Source organism: Podarcis tiliguerta (assembly GCF_965153285.1).
Source record: "Podarcis tiliguerta genome assembly, chromosome: 5".
NCBI lineage: Eukaryota > Metazoa > Chordata > Lepidosauria > Squamata > Lacertidae > Podarcis > Podarcis tiliguerta.
The window spans coordinates 71,058,602-71,080,385 of NC_139538.1; the positions used below are offsets into that span (position 1 = coordinate 71,058,602).

Here is a 21,784-nt window from a genome sequence, read left to right on the forward strand (position 1 = left end):
GCCTAAAGGTGAATAATGATAACATATTGTTTGTGTATGTTTTTGTCCTTTACGTTGGGGTATTGTGGACCCCAACAACTCAATATTGTTATATTGAGAGCCCTTTTCTAGTAAAGACATCATTTTCTAACCTGCTAATGGTGTCGTGCTTAATTACCTCCGCCAGGTATTTTATTTGTATGGATTTCTTGGGGTACATTTGAATTGGAGTCAAATGACAATGGATTGGTACAGCCATGTTATTTTTAATCAACTGAGATTTAAGCTTGCTCTTTCAAATTAATCAGACTGATAAGAGTTTTAAGTTAGGCCGAGTTGGGCCCAATATTTTATACAAAATTTAATCTCCTAGAGCTAGTTATAAAACTTTCCCACTGACATTTTTTTTCCCCTCTTCAAATTAATAAATGCACAGGAGACAGAACTGTCTGCCTACTTCAGTTGTCATTATGAATGGGGCTTGGCAGCAGCAAGGCATATTAAAATCTCAGATGTATTTTTCTTGGTGCTTTTAAAGGGACCAGCCCTTCTAGAAATTATATATATCTATCTTTTTTAAAAAAAACCTTCCAAAGACAGAGCCTAGGGATAAAATCTTCCTCGTCATATGTTTTAGACTATGCAGTGAAGACAGTTTCATGTCACTGCATTATCAGATCTGAGAACTCTATTTGCATAATTAAACATCCATCCACTTCTTATATCTGCCATCCCTTTCTATGAAAGATGCTAATTCTACCTCCGCTTTGTGCACTGTATTCATTTCCTGCCAACAGAAAATGTAACGCTAACTGGCCTCCTGGAACTGTATTTATTTAGCTAGCGATAGAAAATGCAGAGGTAAATGGATGCTCACTATAGGGTACAGCAGGGGTGGGGGACCTGTGGCACTCTAGATGTTGCAGGAGTACAACTACCATCATCCCTGAACACTAGCTATGGTGGCAGTGACTAAGGGTGGGGAAGAAATACTGTGCCATGTGCATTTAAAGGTGATTCTAGTGCACAATTTTAAAACAAAGTGCAAACTGAAAAGCAGCCGTCCTTTGAAACTGGCACTTCCCTGAATTTTTCAATGCCATTCTGCATCCAAGTGAAGCGTACAAAATGTGGATTAAATTGCATATGTTTAAGAAAATAACATAGGAAAATGCGTAGGGAAAGCTGCATACAAAAATGTGCATATTAGGGGAAATTGCACTAAAATGCTGGAGATTTTTTATGAGGACTCCCCCCCCCCCACTAATGTGGAAAACTGAATTTAAGCTTGAAAAAATGAGAAGTTGAGAGAGACTTCCCCGGTAACTGGTGTTAAGTAGCATACTGCTTCTGATACAGGTGGCAGGACACAGGCTGGATCTACAATGATCTTATAGAATGTTATATGTAATAATGTTCAAAACCTTTAAGGCAGTTTCCCATTGCTGGTGGTTTGCTGGTCTGCAGCACCCTCTGGTTTTTATACATTTTAATAATGTATTTTAACGCTATAAATGACACGTGTAGATCTGCCCACAGTCATCATGACTAGTTGTCATTGGTAGCCTTATTCTCCACAAATTTATCTAACCCCCTTTTAAAGCCATCTAAGTTGGTGGCCTTCACAACATCCTGTATCAATGAACTCCACAGTTAAACAATATACTATGTGAATAAGTACTTCCTTTTATATGTTCTAAATCTTTCAACATTCCACTTCATTGTCCCCGAGTTCTAGTATTATGAAAGGGGGAGAATAGCTTTGATTTCCTTCCTCCACACCATTTTTATACACCTCTACCATGTCCCCACTTGTATGCCATTTTTCTAATCTAAATCCCGTGACGTTTCCTCTTAGGAAAGTCACTACATCTCTGATTATTTTGGTTGTAGTTTACCACGCCTTTTCTACCTCTATGATGTCTTTTTTGAGGTATGGCAATTAGCACACATTATTTCAAGTGCATTGTCTCATAGATTTGTATAATGGAATTAGGATCTTGGCAGTTTTATTTTCAGTTCATTTCCTAATGATCCCTAGATTGGAGTTCACCTTTTTCACAGCTGCTGGGTCAACATTTTCGTTGAACTATCCCACCATGGCCCAATATCTCTTCCCTGGCCAGTCACTGTATAAGGTATTTAGGATTTATTTATTGCCCCAATGTGCATCACTTTTACACTTGCTTATTTGGAATCCCATTTGCCATTTGAACACTCGTTCACCTAGCTTGGAGAGATCTTTTTAGAGCTCCTCACAATCCCTTTTTGCATTTACCAAACTCAGCAATTTGGTGCCATTGGTAGAAATGACTACCTAACTCATTCCCAAACTCCAACTCATCTATGAATCAGTTAAAAAGCACAGGTCCCAGTATCAATCTTTGGGAATCCCCGTTTCCTATATCCTTCCATTGGGAGAAGTCCATTCATTTCTCCTTTCTGTTTCTTGCTCTTTAAACAGTTACTGATCCATAGGAGGATTTGTGCCCTTATTCCATGACTACCAAGGTTCTTCAGGAACCTTAAGGACTGCATCAAAAGCTTTTTGAAAGTCCAAGTGCATAATGTAAGCTGGATCACTTGCTGATCCGCTCTAAGAACTCTAAAGGGTTACTGAGCCAGAGAACTGGCCTTTGCAAACATGCCAGTTCCCCTTCAGAAACACTTGTTCTTCTATATGCTTGGTTGTTTTATTGTTTACAATGATTTGCACCGGTTTCACTGGAACAGACATTAAGCTACCTGACCTGTAGTTTTCCAGATCCTTTTTTTAAAAATTGGTGTTGCTATGATCTCCTTGCCACGATACAGGAGGCACCAAGAGCAATTTGTTTCTCTTGCTGAAAATGTATGTTTACACAGGCTTTTCCAAATCACTGGGTGCCAGCTTTTAATTAACCTGCCTGCTGCGGAGGCCTTTTTAAAATGTTGTTTCATAGTATTGTTGCTTTTGTTTTGTTTTTACTGTAGAGCACATTGAGATCTGGAATGAAAAGTGGCCCCGAAATATTTAAATGAAGTGAAATCAATTTACAGCCTCTCGAGCCCTTCTGTGTGCCTCTCACAGTTCATCCAAACATCTCCGCTTTTCTGCCCTCGCCATAATCTAACAATTTCACATCGTGTCTGCTTTCCCCAGCATTTTTGGGAAGGAGCTCTGGCTGCTCCTCCTCACGGTTGGCTGGGCATCTTCCTCATGAATGAATGCCATTAGTGAGGAAGGCTTTGCCTGCCACAAAGCTGCTCCACCTGGATGGCATACTGGTCGCCTGTTGTGTTTTCCTTTCCTCCTCCCATGTGTTGGAAAGAGGCAATCATCAGAATATAGATTTGTTGCTGTTGCCTACTCCTGGAATGTTGAAGGATTTTGTGAATCAGGCTTTGCTCTGAGGGTTGTTGTTTTATTAAGAAAATGGCTCATTTGAATATGCATTTTCTGCTCCAAATCTATTTTTCCTGCAAGATTACAGCTAGAGGACTAGATCAAGTCCTGAATCAACTGTTTTCACTGAGAGGAGATACTTCATCAGATTATCAACCCAGCTACTAGCAATTTATTATTACAAGATGGGTTCAGGCAGAGAAGTCCTCTTTATGTTTTGCTATTTTAATGATGTGGACATTTTTGCTACCAGATATACGATGATTTAAACATATTTCTAGCATTCAGAATGCTATAATATCCCTGTGTTCACTCTGACATCCTTCTTTAGTGGCTTATCAGTTTAGGGACCGAGCATTCAAACTGGAGAGAACTGAGTCCCCAACGAAGCAGAGAAACTTCATGGGTCTAATTCTAATGCTCAGACTATTCAACCACACAGACTCTTAATTACTAAATACATGTAATATTTAGCTACTGTAGGTAAGGCAGCTTGGGCAGCTGCTGTGTGACAAATGCCAGGTCAAACCCCACTTGGGAACATGGAACTAGTTGTAAGGGTCTTTGGATCATGGCTAGATTGGGAAAGTGCAAACTTGTCATTATTATTTTTACAAAACCCATTAAATGCCAGTCCCCAACAAATATTAAAACGGTATATCCTTTACTGCCTTGGCAAGCAATCTTAATAGATCCATTGGATGGGTCGTTAGATGAAGTGGCAATACTTTTAGGTCACAGAAAAGATTCCATGAAGGAAAGCAACTAATAGCAAATATGCTGAGATTCATAAAGTTGCCATTTCGTTTCAGTTTATAGCCTTTCAAAACCTTTACGTAAATTACAAAACAGAGCTAAACTGGTGAGGCATGCAGATTTCATATATATGAGACAACAAAAAGAAGAAAAGATCAGCCTGAAGTCTTTTCATTTTGTTCAAGATGCAAATACATAATTTCCACCACCATGAGTTGCATTTATTGTGAGCTATATGTTATTGTGGAACTTCGTTTTATAGTTAATTTCTTTTTAGTGGAAATTGTTGACTTGTTATTTTTACTCTAGTTAATTAAATTATTGTTTAAGCACACAAGAGCTTTTGCTAGGTATAAGTGCCATTTACATTCATTTGCCACTGTGTGCATACTCAACAAGGACCCCTTCCCAATCAGAAGCTCTTTGGCAGCTTTAACTGCATAATACCCACATTTGCTACTCATACACTTTGCTATGTACACTGAAAACACTTTAGATGCACATGTTTCAAAGGGATGGCTTGTGTTTTCAGGGCTCATTCTGTTCTCTAGACAGTGGTCCAGAAGCTCAAAATGTGCTTTGTCTAGACTCCTTCACAAATGGGCAGGCTCCCTAATAAAATTGGCACCATCAAGCAGTAAAGGCTTCCCAGTTATGCAGTCTGTCATAAAATTATACACAAATATGCATATTTACACAGTATGTACAAAATCCAAGAGGGAGAACTAATTATGTGTGCGGTTTCTGTATGTCTTACTGCAGGAACTTTTCTTTTCCTTGCAAGTGAAGCTGAGAACTTTTGATCACGCCTTGATTAAAATTCGTCAGGACTGCCAGGGCCCAGACAATATTGCTGTGAGGGCCAGATGTGCCCTGCACACTGCCACTTGCCCATCCCTTCTCTAGCCTGTGGCCACAAAGCACCAATTTGTACCTGCTGACGTGAATAACTTCTCACATTGCTGAAGAAAACCCCGTGTGAAACCTTACGCAAGAAATATGCTCCACCTAATCAACTCTATTAATTTCATTCCAACACATGCAAATTATTTTTGACATATACATGAGGTGCTCTAGGGAGTGCACCAAAATTGCTTCCATTAACTGGATGAGCTGACAAGAACAAAACGACACTGCTTAAAGCAACATCTGGCAGCCCGCTACTATCTCAGACAAGAATTTTCCCGAGGCCCAGTCCCTCAAATGGGCAACTATTTATCATTTTCATTTGAATATTGGAACAGCAAAGCATCAATATGTCAGTGCAATGCTTGGGCATGTCACTTGAAGAGACTACTAGTTCTCGCCAACAACTTCTTTTTCCAGGCAATTTTGAAATGCTCTACAACAGTGTAGCCAAACTTCTGAGTACTTTACTGCAATCTTCTCTTACTGCCCTGATCATTGCCTCCACCTCCACAAGAATGGAGAATGTCTATCTCAAAAAATCAGTGATAACCAATGTCTCCATGTCTACCTTTCTTTTAACCTTCTTTTAACTAGATCCTGGAATCAAGTGGATCCACCTTCCTACATAAAAGCCAAGGTTGGGGAACTAGCGTCCTATGGCTGCCCCAAGAAGTCTCCCCAATTGGCTTTGTAGCCTCTCAGCCTCTTCTTTGCCCACTGCTTCTAGTCATCTAGTCCAACCCCCTGCAATGCAGGAATCTCAGCTAGAGCATCCATGACAGATGATCATCCAACTTCTTCTTTAAAACCTTCAAGGAAGGAGAGTCCACAACCTTCCAAAGAAGACTGATCCACGGTTGAACAGTTCTTCCTGTCAGAAAGTTCTTCCTGATGTTTAATCTCAATCTCCTTTATTGTAATTTGAAGGCATTGGTTCGAGTCCTACCCTCCAGAGCAGGAGAAAACAAGCTTGCTGCATCTTTCATGTGACAGCCCTTCAGATATTTAAAGATGGCTATCATATCTCATCACTCTCCTCTTTCCCAGGCTAAACAGCTCCTTCAACCATTCTTCATAAGGCTTGGTTTCCTTGATCATAATGGTTGCCCTCCTCTGCACATGTTCCAGCTTGTCAACATCCTTCTTAAATTGTGGTGCTCATAACTGAATGCAGTATTCCAGGTGTGGTCTGACCAAGGCAGAATAGAGTGGTGCTATTACTTCCCTTGATCAGACATGATGCTTCTGTTGATGCAGCCTAGAATAGCATTACCTTTTTTCTTTTTTTCTTTTTTTGCTGCTGCTGCTGCACCACACTGCTGACTCATGTTAAGCTTGTGGTCCACTAAGACCCCAAATTGCTTGGCTCCTGCGCTCTGCAGTGAGAAAGGGACTCTTAACTTTTGCCAGCCACCACACAACACAGAAACGCTCTCGCTCACATACACATCCCTTTACCTCCCTCTCTTTCCTCCCTCTCAACTGTCATGGTATTGCCAGAGAATGCAGGGGAGGAGCAGAGACAGACAGAGGGAGGGGGGCAGGAAGTGGTGATCGAGGAAAGAGGGGAACGCCAGGAGGCGGAACGGCTCACAGATGTTGAACCAGAGCCTCAACACCGCACAGGAAGTTCTGGCACAGACAGTGAAACCATGCCTATTCCGTCTGCCAGGGAAAGGAGAGTGTTAAAGAGGAGGGGGGAGAGGCATCACATGAAACTTCCCCACCTTTTCTGTTGGAGAAGGGGTAGGCATAAGCCACTCCCAGAATCTAAGCCGGAGGATTCGGACGCATGATTGTAATGCTCTGCTTGTACATATGTAAAATAAAGACTGTATATATGTATCTCTGAGTGAGCAGAGGCATTTCTTGCGAAGAGCATTCACAAGCCATCACATCAACCTTGCTGTGTGTGTGTACTTGTGCATGTGTGAAGCATGTCTGTGTACATTAAGAGTGTGTGATTGTGGCAACTTACGGGGCTTCTGCTGCTCCCACCCAGTTTTCCACAGAGGTAACATGGCCCATTGTCAGAAAAAGATTCCCTGTTTCTGATTTAAGAGAGCTAGAAGAGGTAAAAGTAACCAAAAGACAGATTAAAGGAAAAGGCTCTATAGGAAAAATCTGATTCCAGAACTGGCAATATAGGTTGCTCCGTGATTTGACTGTCACACAGCGAAGCTTGGAGGGCATAGTCTATTCCGACCACTTAGCTATTGCCAGTCCACTTGAATTGCTGATTTCCTTTCATATTGCTCCTTTATCAGAGAGTCCAGGAGTCAGCATTTTACTGTTCTGTATTGCTACCTAGAGCTTGGCTTCCTATGGTCATCTCTTTGAGTTGTTTGCTTGTACACTTGTTGCTTTCTTTCACTTTAGCCTCTTAATGGGATTATATTTCCCCTGCACTTTAACTCAGTTCTTCTCTTTCATCTTTCAGAATACCTCTCAAGACCTAACCTTTTCTTGTAGATTGTCGGATAGCCAGCACCGAAACAATGATTCCTAAGGTAACCATGCACTCTCCAGCTCTCTCATTCGTTCTCTCTCTAAAACTATTTCTAGTTTGCAATCTCCCCTCTGACTAGAAAGGAGAGGATAAGAATGAAGAATCTTCTCCAACCATGTCCACACCTAGGCATTTGACCTATAATTCTCCTAACAGAAGATGTTCCTGGAAACTATATAGTTTCTAGTAGTCCTTCTGGCTCCATTAATCCATTCATGTGCCAAGTTACAATACATTACATATTTTTGCATAGCCGTATGTCCCTTCTCCATATTTCTCCTTGCTCTTTCCTGATGCTTTGCCCTTAGCATTTATTTATTTAGATTCATTTCCTGCCTATCATCAGTTTTAAGACCCCAGAGTTAATAATAGCTTGACTGTAAGCCTTCAAGCTGGCATGAGGTTTCAGTTATGATGGTGATATCTGTGGTTACGGTATCAGTTTAAGCGTTATAGAAACAAGCAAACAAATAAAGGACTAAAAAATAGTCCAGTAGCACCTTAGAGACCAACTAAGTTTGTTCTAGGTGTAAGCTTTCACGTGCATGCACACTTCTTCAGATACACTGAAACAGAAGTCACCAGACCCTTATATATAGTGGGAGGGTGGGGTGGGTCTATATATAAGGGTCTGGTGACTTCTGTTTCAGTGTATCTGAAGAAGTGTGCATGCACGTGAAAGCTTATACCTAGAACAAACTTAGCTGGTTTCTAAGGTGCTACTGGACTATTTTTTAATTTTTAATTTCAACTGTGTCAGACCAACACGGCTACCTACCTGAAAATAAAGGACTACTTGCTAGACTATAGGCTGTATTCTTGCCAAGATGGTTTTAGAAGAATGAACCACTATCAAATCCACTATCAAATCCAGGCCCCTGTCAGCTTAGGAGGAAGAAAGTAAGAGAATTAGAAAAGCAAACAGAAGGAACAACTCTGTGACTCAGAGGAAAGCCACAGATTGAAGAAACAGCAATTTCTCAGCAAAGAGAGAGAACAGGAGGGACACAGCAGAGCTTAATAAAAACAACAACAACCCCAAAACAGTTTGTTCTCTTGCAGAAGGAACTACAAACTAATAGAATATTAGGGTTTGGCGAAAGCAATAGGATTGGCAGAAAGAGCAGACTGGTTGAAGAAGAATAACTGACTGTAAGGAGCTGTGAGTTAGGTAGAAAGTAGTTAAGAAAGTAGCTATTTTAAAAATGTAAATTGGCAAGGTGCCCAAAAAACCCACCCAACAACCCCGAAAACACACATGATGATGTGCTATCATCAACAGACGCTCATCCAATATAACAGATCACTGTTCTCACTTTGCAGCCTTTTTTGTATGTCATCTTGGCTAAGAAATTAAAGTTTTGCTTAGGAATATATACTTTCCTTTTTGCTGTAAAGGTCAGTGAGCATCAAACTTCATCTGACATCTAATTATGCCAGTAAAAGTGTGTGAACAAAGAAATGCCAACTTACTTAAATAGCATATAACAAGCACTTGTCCCCAGTGTTAATGAACCGGATAACAAAGGCAAAACTATGCAAACACTATAATTTACAGACAAGATGACACAGATTTACTTCAATTTACTTTTCCTTGCAATGCACTTGGTTTTGAAAGGCCATTCCATTTTTTAAAAAGGCCATATTTGCTCACAACTTTCCCGAAAGCTTCCCTGGAACTTGTAACCTTCCAATCAACATATTTTAAAACAGAAGGCATGTTAATTTGGGCTTTTCTATGCTCTTGTCCCACAGTACCAATATTAGTAGTGAATTGCTTGTGAAACTGCTCCCCTAAAGAGGCCCACCAGGTCTGGTCTTTGATAAGTTTTAAGAAACTGGCATCTGGCTGTCAAACAAATTGCTTTTAATTGTCTATTGTCTAAATGACTATTCTGTTATCTTTATGCAGCTTTCTTTTTAACTATCATTTTCCCTACTTGATTGATGTTATTTTAAATTGTATATAGCTCACCACCTCATTGATTCTAAATAGCATATAGGCAGCCAGTGCAAGCTTTTGAACACAGGAGTGGTGTGTTGATGGTACCCTGTACCCATCAACACTCTAGCCGCAATATTTTGCAGGGGCAGTGACATTTGGGACAAGATTCGCCTTCTCACCATCTCTCTGAATGTACAGATTCCAGTGGCGTAGCATGGGGGGTGCAGGGGGGGCCGGCAGAACCAGGTGCAACATCTGGGGGTTAGGGATAGGGGGCGCAAATCCACGGGTTAGGGGGCGCAAATTACTTGCCTTGCCCCGGGTGCTGACAACCCACGCTTCGCCACTGACAGATTCTAATTTCTGAAGGGCTTTTAGTTACACGATTTTGAAAGAAATTAAACAATTTAAACTATGCATACCAGTGCAGGACTGAAAGAATGAGTTCCTCCATTACCTGTCATGTGGAGAGGTAGATGAAACAGGTGCCCTCAGCGTTCTAAGGCCACTTGAGCAGCAGATGTTATTTAGAAGTAGCAAACTGGTAAGAAATATGCAAATAATCAGTGAGCAGTTTTCGGAGGTGAGGCAAGAGAAGCACTTCCCGCAAAATACCATGCCATTATACCCTCAAGAAAAGCTGTGAATCTGAGAGTCTCCAGCTTCCAAGCCCACTGGTACTCCCCCCTGCAACTGACAGCTGAATTTCAACTTCTTTCTTTTGAAAAACCTTCTGAATTATTTGGCAGATACAAAAGGCTATGCATTACAATTACTCAAGAAACTCGAGAATCTGGGGCACTGTGGACAATTAATTTCACCCTAGCTCCCAACTTCAGCCTGTCCCAGATAATTAACAAAAAGCTAAATAAAAATGTATTGACATTATATATAGTGTTAGAATGCTCACCTGTGATCAGCATCGACAGTAAGAGATTTGCTTCAGCATCCAGTGAATTTAATATGGATTACTTTACTTTTGTGGAATCAAGCCTGACTTGAGAGTTGTGAAATGGAGCTTAATCATGGAGATTATCTTTTAAAAATCTGAAGGTATTTTCTTTCTTAATATGCAAAAAAAGAAAAGAAAAGAAAAGTCATCTAAATTATAAAAAATACAGAGATTTTATAAAAATCGTGGTCAAAAACATTATAGGAAAAAAAGAAGTAGGTCAAGAAGTACAGAAATTGTAATGCTACACATATAAAAAAATCAATGACTATATTTCATAAAGACTATACTTTCAGAGGTAATTTCTATAGAGTCAAACTGATGGTAGCTTTCTTAGCATTGGTCTCATTGGCTTTCCTCAACATTTTGCTAATAGAAAAGTCTACTGACTTTGCTTTCTGCAATCCACATTTTCTAAAAGTGTTCCGAAAATGCCGAATGCCATCTGACAAGTCAGGCATGAGATGAGCATTTTCTAAGACCTCTTCTCCTGAAGCCAGGAACATCTTGTCGTCCTTAATGCTCTTTTGCCCCTGGCAGCCAGCAATTGAGAAATCATCCCTGCTGTTATGATACATTTAGTTGCCATTTGAGCCATGAGGCTGAATGACTGCTGCTGCCCTTCTGAAGGCGGCTTTGTTAAAGAGGATGGCATGGTCTCATTCTCCATAATAAGGTAGTCTGCCACAGGGGACTAAATGCAGCTCTCCGGGCCTTTCCAGCTGACCCACTGAATTCTGCTCAGGCCACACCACTCTCCCTGGATGCTTTGCACCATCCATGAGAGTTTTTGCCTGGCTGGAATGTGTCGTTGAACTGTGAAAATGCCTCTTGCTTGCTTGCATTGAGGAGAGAGAGATGGGCCTATGGGGTTTTTGACTTTCATATGGCTGGGGTGTAACCTACTGTACAAAGGAAAGAATCATCTCTGTTGCTACACCCCAGGTCTCTGGCCCTGCCCACCTCTGGTATGAGGGAATATGGCCACTGGACTAAGAAAGGTCCTCTACCCCTAGTTTACTGGATATGTAAAAAGTCCTGCCAACAAAATGTTATGGCTTTTTTTAAAAAAAAAAAATTGGGACGCCGTTAGAACCTGCCTTTAAGGGCATCTCCCACTGTGTTTCAGTCACACACCAGAAACATCTGAAAATGAGTGGGGGTATATTTCACTCTGGCATTATCTAAAAAATAATAAAGGTAAAGATGAAGGGACCCCTGACCATTAGGTCCAGTCGTGACCGACTCTGGGGTTGCAGCGCTCATCTCGACTTATTGGCTGAGGGAGCCGGCGTACAGCTTCTGGGTCATGTGGCCAGAATGACTAAGCCGCTTCTGGCGAACCAGAGCAGCACACGGAAATGCCGTTTACCTTCCCGTCGGAGCGGTACCTATTTATCTACTTGCACTTTGATGTGCTTTCAAACTTCTAGGTTGGCAGGAGCAGGGACCGAGCAATGGGAGCTCACCCCGGGATTCGAACCGCCGACCTTCTGATCGGCAAGTCCTAGGCTCTGTGGTTTAACCCACAGCACCACCCACGTCCCTAATAATACTTTACATTAATTAGTAACTAGCATTCAAGTCAACACATAATAATAATAATAATAATAATACCCCCAATCTGACTGATTTGCCCCAGCTACTCTGGGTGGCTTCCAACATATATAAAAACATAACAAAATGTTACATTAAAAAGCTTACCTATGCAGGGCTGCTTTCAGATGTCTTCTAAAGGTTATATAGTTTCTCATCTCCTTGACATCTGATGGGAGGGTGCCACTACCCAGAAGGCCCTCTGCCTTATCATTTTATGTTATCATGATCACTTGAGGGTTTTCCCCTATCCAAAGACCCTTGAAATATTGATTTGAAGAAGAACCTGGTGAATAGATGGGACTATACTCACAGTTCAGCAGGCAAGAAAATAATGCTCCAGATCGCGATCAGAGACATGGCCAGGCTGCAATGCCACCTGACCGTTGGAAGGTAGGCGGACTTCCCCAACTGCCTACCCTCTCTGCCCTTCCTTTCAGATGGAACAACACTGTCTGGTTTAAACAATGCCTTTACATCGTATCAGTGGGGCAGCAGGGGCGGGGGGCAGTGTCACTGTGTTTTCAAGTGCAGGCAAAGCTGCAGGCACTTCTGTCTCTTACACTGTTGCCCTTCACAACCACCTCCCGTTTTCTGTTCCATCCTTTACTCACTGCATGCAGCCCTGTTTCCATTCCACAGCAGTTCCCCCTCCACACACAAAAACGGCATTGTTCATCTCGCTACTGCGGCGAAACTATGTAACTTCCATTATTGTGATTATGTTATTCCAGCTGGTTTATTTTATTGCAAAGAAAACACAATGCAAATTTGGGTGGGTGAGGAAGCGTGGGAGAACCTAATCGACTACATACCATTTGTGGACTGAAGGCAACAGTAGCAGCAAATGTCAATAATATTCACTGGATTGATTACTGTTCTGGACATGTGACATGCAAGCGATCACTGGGAATTTCCACTTCCATTTTCACCAGAATTCTCTGATATCCCTACTCAGTCAGTAAATCTGACTGTGCACACTTAAATCTTCTTCAATGATCTTGCGGATTCCCTCGTACTCTTTTGCAAAACTCTTAGGATTCCCTCACTTTCAATCACTGAGGGATTGATGGTTAACTCTTCAAAATTTCTTGTTTCATGAGCAGCCGAATTCCAAATCTTCTACCTCAAGAGACCTACTCTTCCTGCACCACTGGCAGCTCTGCCATATCCCTCATTGTCAAAATTAAGACTTTAAGCTCCAGTACCTATAAAGCAAAGCACCATGTGCTTTGATGCATAACCCAGACTGTGTGCATGCAATGAATAAGTTGGGACATAGAAAGAGTGTAGAACATGGTATTGGCTGCAAAATCCAACTTCCTGAGAACCTTAGCTTTCATTTGAATGAAGCAAGTTTTAGCCCTCATTGGTAAACAAATACATGTTTGAAATTGAATGGGCAATGCCTGCTGAAATCTTAGAAGCCAGATAAGATGAGATTGCAAGGTAAGATAGCCAGTGATCCATAATAGAGGCACAGTGATCTACATAGCTTTATGCCCTTTCCCAAAACTAACACAATAAGAACTGTGTGCAGGATAAGTTGCAGAGGAATGTAGGGGAAACTACACAAAAATATCTGATCTGTATCATAGATAAAGGTCACAGAATTCAACTTTCCCAGCACAGAGTTTGAATGGTCATCTAACACCCACACTATTTTTAATACATAAAGCTCTATTTTTAATACATAAAGCAATGGCTCACCTCTCCAAAAGGGTATGGAGAGGTGAGCCATGCTGGCTTGGACATGTCCAGAGAATGGAAGATGGCAGGATCCCCAGGGACATGCTCTATGGACTGCTGACGTCAGGCACCAGGCCCATTGGCAGACCAGCTCTGAGTTACAAAGATGTCTGCAGATGTGACTTGAAGGCTGGCAACGTAATCCTACCATGTGAGAATCCCTTGCAGATGACCACAGTGGCCAGAGACAGTCAGGTTGTGCATCCATAGCAGTGACCAGAGGAGGAATGACCTCTGAGAGGAATGTAGAGAGAAGAAAAGCCACAGCAGCACAGCCAGACACTTTCATCTGCCCCAGCTGCAACAAAACATGTCTCTCTTGTATCGGTCTCTACAGCCACAGTTGGTGCTACAACCTTCCAGCAGTTTGACTTCACCCCCAAAAGTGCACTCCTCCATTGTCTCCCAAGACAGACAGCAAAGCTCTGATCACATCCTGCAGTGCTCACACATCAAATTTCAAAAGGAGAAGAGATTGCAAAACCTTATGCAAGGAGGGCTTTTAACTCACCTTTAGGAATCAACCATGTTTTTTATTTCATTGATCCACTGAATTTGGTAGTGAGGATTCATAAGCAAGACCTCGGAGGATGAACATACATTCCAGAGCACTTCAAATGCATAGCAACAACAGTTTCAAAATCCACTGATGAGCCAGACTGGAATCCAGCCTATCTTAAATGCCTCTGAAAAATGGCAAACAAATGCAATTAGTGTTCAATAAGTATTTAATGCTAAGTAGTGCATTTAAGTACTTTTATATGGCATTTTAATTGGAAAACACTCTTCCAATTACATTTATTGCACATTTCTGAACCTACCTGAATAAAATATTAAATGTAGCACCTTGAATGCTGCTGTTCTACCACAATGCCAAAAAAACTGAGGGTCAGAAAGTTTGCCATAAGCCACCAGAAAAATGGTACCATCTGAGGGATATCAGCCCATAAGTTTCTGCTATGTTCTGGAACTGCATCATATGTTGGGTGGCCTGTAGATTTTAATAGATTTTCCTTTCTTTTTGCAGTTAGCTCCAACTCATCCTATCCACCCCAAAACAGGGCATAATATTCTAAGAGCACCATCAGGGCTGTAAAGGAACTGTAGGCAGTTTAACCAAATGCACTGTGTACCATGACCCAGTATCCTCCTTGCCTGGATCATTAGGTGACTGCCAGAAGGCAAGTCCATGCTACTGTCTGATATAAATCCCCTAGTTCAACTGCGTTCCCCCAGTCCATACCCGTATGACAGTCCCAAACCTGTTTCTTCCACAGGAACCCAAGTCTTCTTCACCACTTTGAAGTGACAAGGTGTGGGGTTTTTTTGCTCATACCAATACTGAAGCCATGATACAGGCAAAGCTAGATGTACTGTTATGTTAAGACTAATGCACCAGCCCAACTGGGGCCCCTGCTGTGGTTCAATTGCACAGCATTTCCAAGTGGTTAAAAGTGTGTTTCCCCCCATTTTCAGGTTTCTTTAAAATTCTCTGCAGCTTAGAAATATTAACATAAACCAAGGAAGAAGCAACCATGTTCTAGGCTTGAAAGAAATTAGAGTAATGGCAGGCTGCCAACATTTATTATTATAGCTTTACTCTTCATCAATTTAAAATTCAGTATTAAAAAAGGATGGAACAATTACAGTAGCATGAATATAAACTAGAATAAAGGTAAAGGTAAAGGTAAAGGGACCCCTGACCATTAGGTCCAGTCGTGGCCGACTCTGGGGTTGCGGCGCTCATCTCGCTTTATTGGCCGAAGGAGCCGGTGTATAGCTTCCGGGTCATGTGGCCAGCATGACTAAGCCACTTCTGGCGAACCAGAGCAGCACATGGAAACGCCGTTTACCTTCCCGCTGGAGCGGTACCTATTTATCTACTTGAACTTTGATGTGCTTTCGAACTGCTAGGTTGGCAGGAGCAGGGACCGAGCAAAGGGCGCTCACCCCGTTGTGGGGATTCGAACCACTGACCTTCTGATCGGCAAGTCCTAGGCTCTGTGGTTTAACCCACAGTGCCACCCATGTCCCATAAACTAGAATAGTCACTCCAAATAGCAAGCAGGCCCACTGAGAAGAAAGAGGAAACGTTGGCATGCAAACCCTGAGGTTTGCAGAAGCTGTTTAAAAGAAAAACTGAGAGCCACCCCCCCCCCCCACCAAAAGCAACAACAATATACCCTCCAACGTTTCTAGGATGAGGGATCCAGAAAATGCTAAGGGCTTTACAGTTTAATCTTATACAAGTCTGTAGACCCAATTTTAAGTCCCACTTAGTTCAGTAGGGGCTTATTCTCAGGTAAGTGGGCATAGGGCTTTGCAGCCTTAATCTGAGCTACAAGTCCTATTTTGGATTAGAGTGCCTTCTCCTTTGGAATGTAATAGTTTCGGGCTCTGTGCGTGTATTTAGAGGTTACCAACAGCAAACCTAGTCAGAGCAGAAAATTCAAGCTGTTTATAATGCTCAAATCCCTCAATACAACACAGCCAGCCACAGGTAGTGTGACTGAGAAACATATCACCTCTTCAGTAATACAAAGGCGTGATAGCAATCAATGATGCAGCCTCTGGGTGCATTTCAGATCATGACATTCCATTCTGTTTCATACAAAGGGATGCCTTCCTTTATGCAGACTGCAAAATACACACACTTCTTCCTGCATCCTGATTTTAAAAACTATTTGTTACCAAGTCTTTCCTGTGCTATTCTTATTATAATTGCATTGTTCCTTCTTTCTACCTAGGGCTCTGATGAGAATCCCTGTGCATCAGTCTAGAATAAATAGTCTTTTATTAATCATAACAATGTAACTATAAGAACATAAGAAGAACCTGCTTGGTCAGGCCATTGGCCCACCTAGTCCAGCATCCTGTTTTTGTCAACCAGATGCCTGCGGGCAGCTCACATTATATGCATCTACATTAGCCACATTATAATGTGCATTATATGCATCTACATTAGCCACATTATAATGTGCATTATATGCATCTACATTAGCCACATTAAGGCTGGATCTACAATGACCTGTTTAATGTTATTTCCTCCTATTAGAACAAGATTAGATATGTCGTTCTAAAACGTCGCAGGGCATGCTTGTTACTTAAAATGTTCTTTACCTTGCTTTTTTCTGTCAAATGTAAGTAATACCCGGCCACACCATTTTCTAGTATGCTGTTTCTATTTGTGCTGTTGGTTGCTCTTGTGTACCATTTTAATTCTTCCTTGCTCCCATGGGGGGGGGGGGGTGTCACAGTTTGAATGCAGTAAAAAAAAAAGGTAAAACACTACATAGGGACATATGAGCAGTGTTTCACCAATATAGCAGCATAAAACGATTAAAAAAAAGCGATAAAAAAGACAAGGTAATAACACGTCATGAACGTAAAAGTAGAACGTCATGTGTCCATCTACATTATCAAAAGCATTCCTTAATGTTAAAAACCTTAAGTGTAGACCTGGAAGTGAGTCCCATTGAACTCAGGTACAGGACAACAGCTATGAGATTATATGGTAAAAGTGTCAACTCCTAATAATGTTTGCTCAGAAGGAAGGTCCAATGTGTTCAGTGGGGTTGATTTTCTAGTAACTGTGATTAGGATGGCATTTTAAGGCTGCAATCATGTGCATACTTACCTCAGAGTAAGTTCCATTTCAGTCACAGGACTTATTGTTGAGGAGACATGCATAGGGTTGGGCTGTAAATTTACCGTAATTCACTGTTTTTCTTCTTAAACCTTTGAAGTAGCCCAGCATGTTAAAAAAAAACCAATTCAGATGATCATGATGATTTTGACTTGGAGATGATTTTCCCATTTTTGTTTGCATCTGCCCAGTGGTAAAATGATGTGACCGTGTTCAATAAATGCTGTTGACACATTATGCTAAAAGCATAACCCTGATGTAAATAAAAAGCCTGAGAGAAAACCTCACTGTGTAAGTGAGCAATAGCATTGGGAAGTCATTCACATTATTGGGAATATGTTACTCCGTTCCTAACAAGAGATGCCAAGTCTTTTAAAAAACAAACAAACATGGGTGTTAGCCTGGCTAAAAGAAAGTTGCATGCAGCAATTACAAATTTTGCAGCCTGGCAGCCCATTGAGAGAAAGAGCCAGAATTACATTAAGAATATTTTCCTGTAGTTTATCTCTTACTGCCATCTGCAGGTCATATACAAACATTGTTTGTTCATTTTTGCATTTTAGAGCATTTTTATTTAGCTGTCCAGTGCTTCACATAATTATTTGAGGTGTGGGTGGGAATGGGAGGGGGGTCCTCCACTAATGCTAGCTGCTAGTTTTTAAAAATTGAGGTGTGTGTGTAAAGGAAGCTCCTGACAAGCAGGTCCCTCAAGACAACAGGGCGCAATTAATTGGGCATTTCTACTGCAGAGGCCCCAAAAGAATACATTTAATTGGAGCTTCTTCAAGAAAACTTCCCGGTGGACCGTAGTCATAATTCTTACTGCGTTTCTGTGGTATTAGAATGGGAAGCCATAGCCCTCTGAGACCACTCCAAAATAAGTGATCTGAGGCTCAGAGCCAGAAACGCTCTCAGATGTGTATTACCATCAACATTCACTTAGAGCATGAACACTCCACTTCATGAACGCCTTACATCTTGCCTACTGCCAATAAAAGCACCATTATCAGTCCCACAGTAAATAACTCTATTACTTGACAGGTTTTCATTTCATAACATGGCCCTCTGTTTTTAACCTATCTAAAGCTTGTAACTTTGCATGCTATTTTCTGCCTTATGTGCTTCCTTCAGCCCGTGCTGTAGATGTGGGCCTGATCCCAGACTCTCTAAGTGTCCCTATTTTCCAGGGACAGAAGCCATCTCAGATTCTGATTTGATCCCAGAATGTCCGGCTTTTCCTTCAGACACCCGTTTTCATTGGAGCAATGTTGGGAGGTTATGGAGTTATTCGAACCCCGAGCTGTCTGAAAACAGCCCTGTATAGGGAAGTCTTTTGATGTTTAATGTTTTATTATGTTTTTATATATGTTGAAAGCTGCCCAGAGTGGCTGGGGCAATCCAGTCAGATGGGTGGGTTACAACAACAACAACAACAACAACAACAACAACAACAACAGTAGAATAGAACATCAGATAAATATTGGAGGGTATGTGATCCTAGTCTTATCACTTTCAGCAGTCATGATTCCCCCTAAAGAATTCTGGGAGCTGTAGTTTGTTACAGGTGCTGAAAATTTTGGGGAGACCCCATTCCCTTCCCAAAGCTACAATTCCCAGAGTTCTCTGTGAAGAGGGATTAATTGTTTCAAGCCATGACTGTTGAAAGTGGTATCATAGCACTTTAAATGTGTGGTATGAATGTGGTCTTGGGCTTGTCCAACAGTAATGCAGTAATGAAAGAGGAGATGTTTAGTTGCAAGAAACGGAGTCAGTAGGAGAGAAGGGCAGCCATCTCTAGATGATCACAGAATTCTTTTGATTTCAGCCATTATTCAATGCTTTTATCACAAGTGGAGAGGTGGTTAGAGAGAGAGACAGAGAATGAGAGAGAGAGAAGAGAGCACTTGTTTGGTAACTTTAGAATATGAACATCTGCAGAAGATGAAAGGCAAATGTTATGGTAGCACTGGCATCAATTTTAAGGTAATAGCAGGCATGGAATTCTAAGCACTGGAGTTTAACCCCCAAAACAGCAGCAGAAGACAGATAGAACCATCAACAGTGCATTTAGATTTTTCCATCGTGTATTCGTATTTTACAGTTTTTATGAGAGAAAGTTAACCTTACAAGTTGAAAGAGTAGTGGGTTTTTAGATATTTTCTGCCATCTAGAGCATTGAAATTGACACTGCATACATATGCAATAGAGATGTTACTTGGGTGGGCAGTTCTCCTCCAAGCAGTCCTGAATTTTATGTTGTGATTGTGACAAGTGCTTCCAAATGAGTTTATTACGCCATCAGTGCTGCTTATGCATGCATGTTTTTCACAGCATTGACATGGCATTGTTAGCATCAAAATGCCAGCCTGTATTTTTTTTTTTTTAAACATTTAATCCAGATTCACCCTACAACAGAAAATCCAAAAAGTAAATAATCCCATTATACAGCCAATCATTGCTGGTGTGGATTTAGTGCATTTTTCTCTTTTTTATGGGTGGTTTTTCCACATATGTGATGACATTTTGGTCGTTAGTCTTTAATGCCATGCATTGACTTCCTGTTCCTGACTTTTGTTCCTGTTGGCCCAAACAATTTGAAGAAGGGACTTCTCATTTGCACTAACATTAACACAACCACATTTTCTATGGCAAAAGTTACAAAACAGTCACTATGCCCATTTTCCAATAGCAATTTATGGTAGCTCTTTGAATGCTTGTAAACAGCGGTTCTGCCACATTCTGAGGTAATGGTAAATGAATGCAATGACAAGCAAAACAAATATTTATTTGCTGACTGAGACCCAAATCCCAATCAAAGATACTTTGGTGGTTGCATCCTATTCTAGCCTATCTCTTTGGCAATACTGGTTCAGTTGCAACTTTTATCACCATTATAGCATGCCCTCCAACAATTCTCCTCCAACATGAAAGTAGGAACATCCTATTCACTAATAATAATAATAATAATAATAATAATACCCCACCCATCTGACTGGGTTGCCCCAGCCACTCTGGGTGGCTTTCAACATATATAAAAACATAATAAAACATTAAACATAAAAAACTTCCATATCCAGGGCTGCCTTCAAATGTCTTCTAAAGGTTGCAATTTATTTATCTCCTTGGCTCAGGGGTCACATAACTCCATATCTTCCTACATTTCTCCAATGAAAATAGGAACATCCTAAGGAAAAGCGGGACATTCCAAGATCAAATCAGAAACCAGGATGGTTTCTGTAAATCCAGGACTGTCCCTGTAAAATAGGATACTTGGAGGGGCTGTTATAGTATTTTTAACAATACCAGTAACAGTAAATTTTGTTTTCCTTCTGGCTAAAAGTCCCAAGTCAGAGATCAGCATGGATTGGACTCATGACCTGACTGCAGATTCGGAAGCTAGCTATCTCTGTCACAAAGGAAACAAAGGCATTCAATTAAATATACAAGGAGGATTGCCTTGGTCGACAGCTCTGCATATCATTCAGATCCCACAGAGACAAGTGCAAATGAATGCATCATAACTCCTTGCCAATTCCACAGCCTTCCTAGCACTAATAAAACAGAATGATCCGGCTCCTCCATAATAATATGACAGCAGCAATCACAGATAACAATGGCTGTCAAAGTGAACCATTCACAGTGGGATCAGGTGTTAAACAGGGTTGTGTTATTGCCCCAACTCTATTCATTATTTTCATTGCCATGATCCTACACTTCGTCAAAGGGAAACTCCCACTGGAGTAGAAATCATATATTGAACAGATAGAAAGCTCTTCAAACTGAGCAGGCTGAAAGCAAAGAGCAAGGTTACCGTAACTACCGTCATAGAGCTTCAGTATGCTGATGACAACGTAGTGTGTGCATGCTCAGAGGATGACCTCCAAACCATCCTAAATATCTTTGCAGAAGTTTACGAAAATCTTGGCCTATCGCTCAACATCCAAAAACCCAAAGTGCTGCACCAACAAGCACAAAATAACCCTTCTGCAGAGCCACAAATCAATGGTGTAACACTGGAAAATGTTGATCACTTCTCCTACCTGGGCAGTTATCTTTCCAAAAGGGCTGACATTGATGGCAAAATCCAGCATTGCCTGAGTTCTGCAAGTGCGGCTTTCTCCCGATTGAAGTGTAGAGTGTTGAGGACCAGGACATTCACAAGGAAACCGAAATGCTTGTTTACAAAGCTATTGTACTACCAACCTTACTGTATGCTTGTGAAACATGGACCACTGATAAACACCATCTCCAACTCCTCAAAAGATTTCATCAACGCTGTCTCTGAAAAATTGTACACATCACTTGGGAAGACAGGCGAACTAATACCAGTGTACTGGAAGAAGCAAAGATCACCAATG

At 41.2% G+C, this 21,784-nt stretch overlaps 1 protein-coding gene and 1 long non-coding RNA gene across 2 annotated transcripts in view; one reads left to right on the plus strand and one right to left on the minus strand.

Annotated features, from left to right (window-relative positions):
• LOC310677313 (uncharacterized protein) overlaps positions 1-14,451 on the minus strand; it is a 728,781-nt gene extending 714,330 nt beyond the window's left edge. The window contains exons 1-4 of the mRNA XM_083440141.1: positions 14,292-14,451; positions 12,140-12,291; positions 10,394-10,547; positions 9,941-10,024 (exon numbers count right to left, since the gene is read on the minus strand). The gene's annotated coding sequence lies outside the window, so the exon portion shown is untranslated. The remainder of the gene's footprint in view (positions 1-9,940; positions 10,025-10,393; positions 10,548-12,139; positions 12,292-14,291) is intronic.
• The window catches only part of LOC310677349, a 60,828-nt gene that overhangs the window by 35,454 nt on the left and 3,590 nt on the right, over positions 1-21,784 (plus strand). The gene's annotated exons all lie outside the window — the stretch shown is intronic.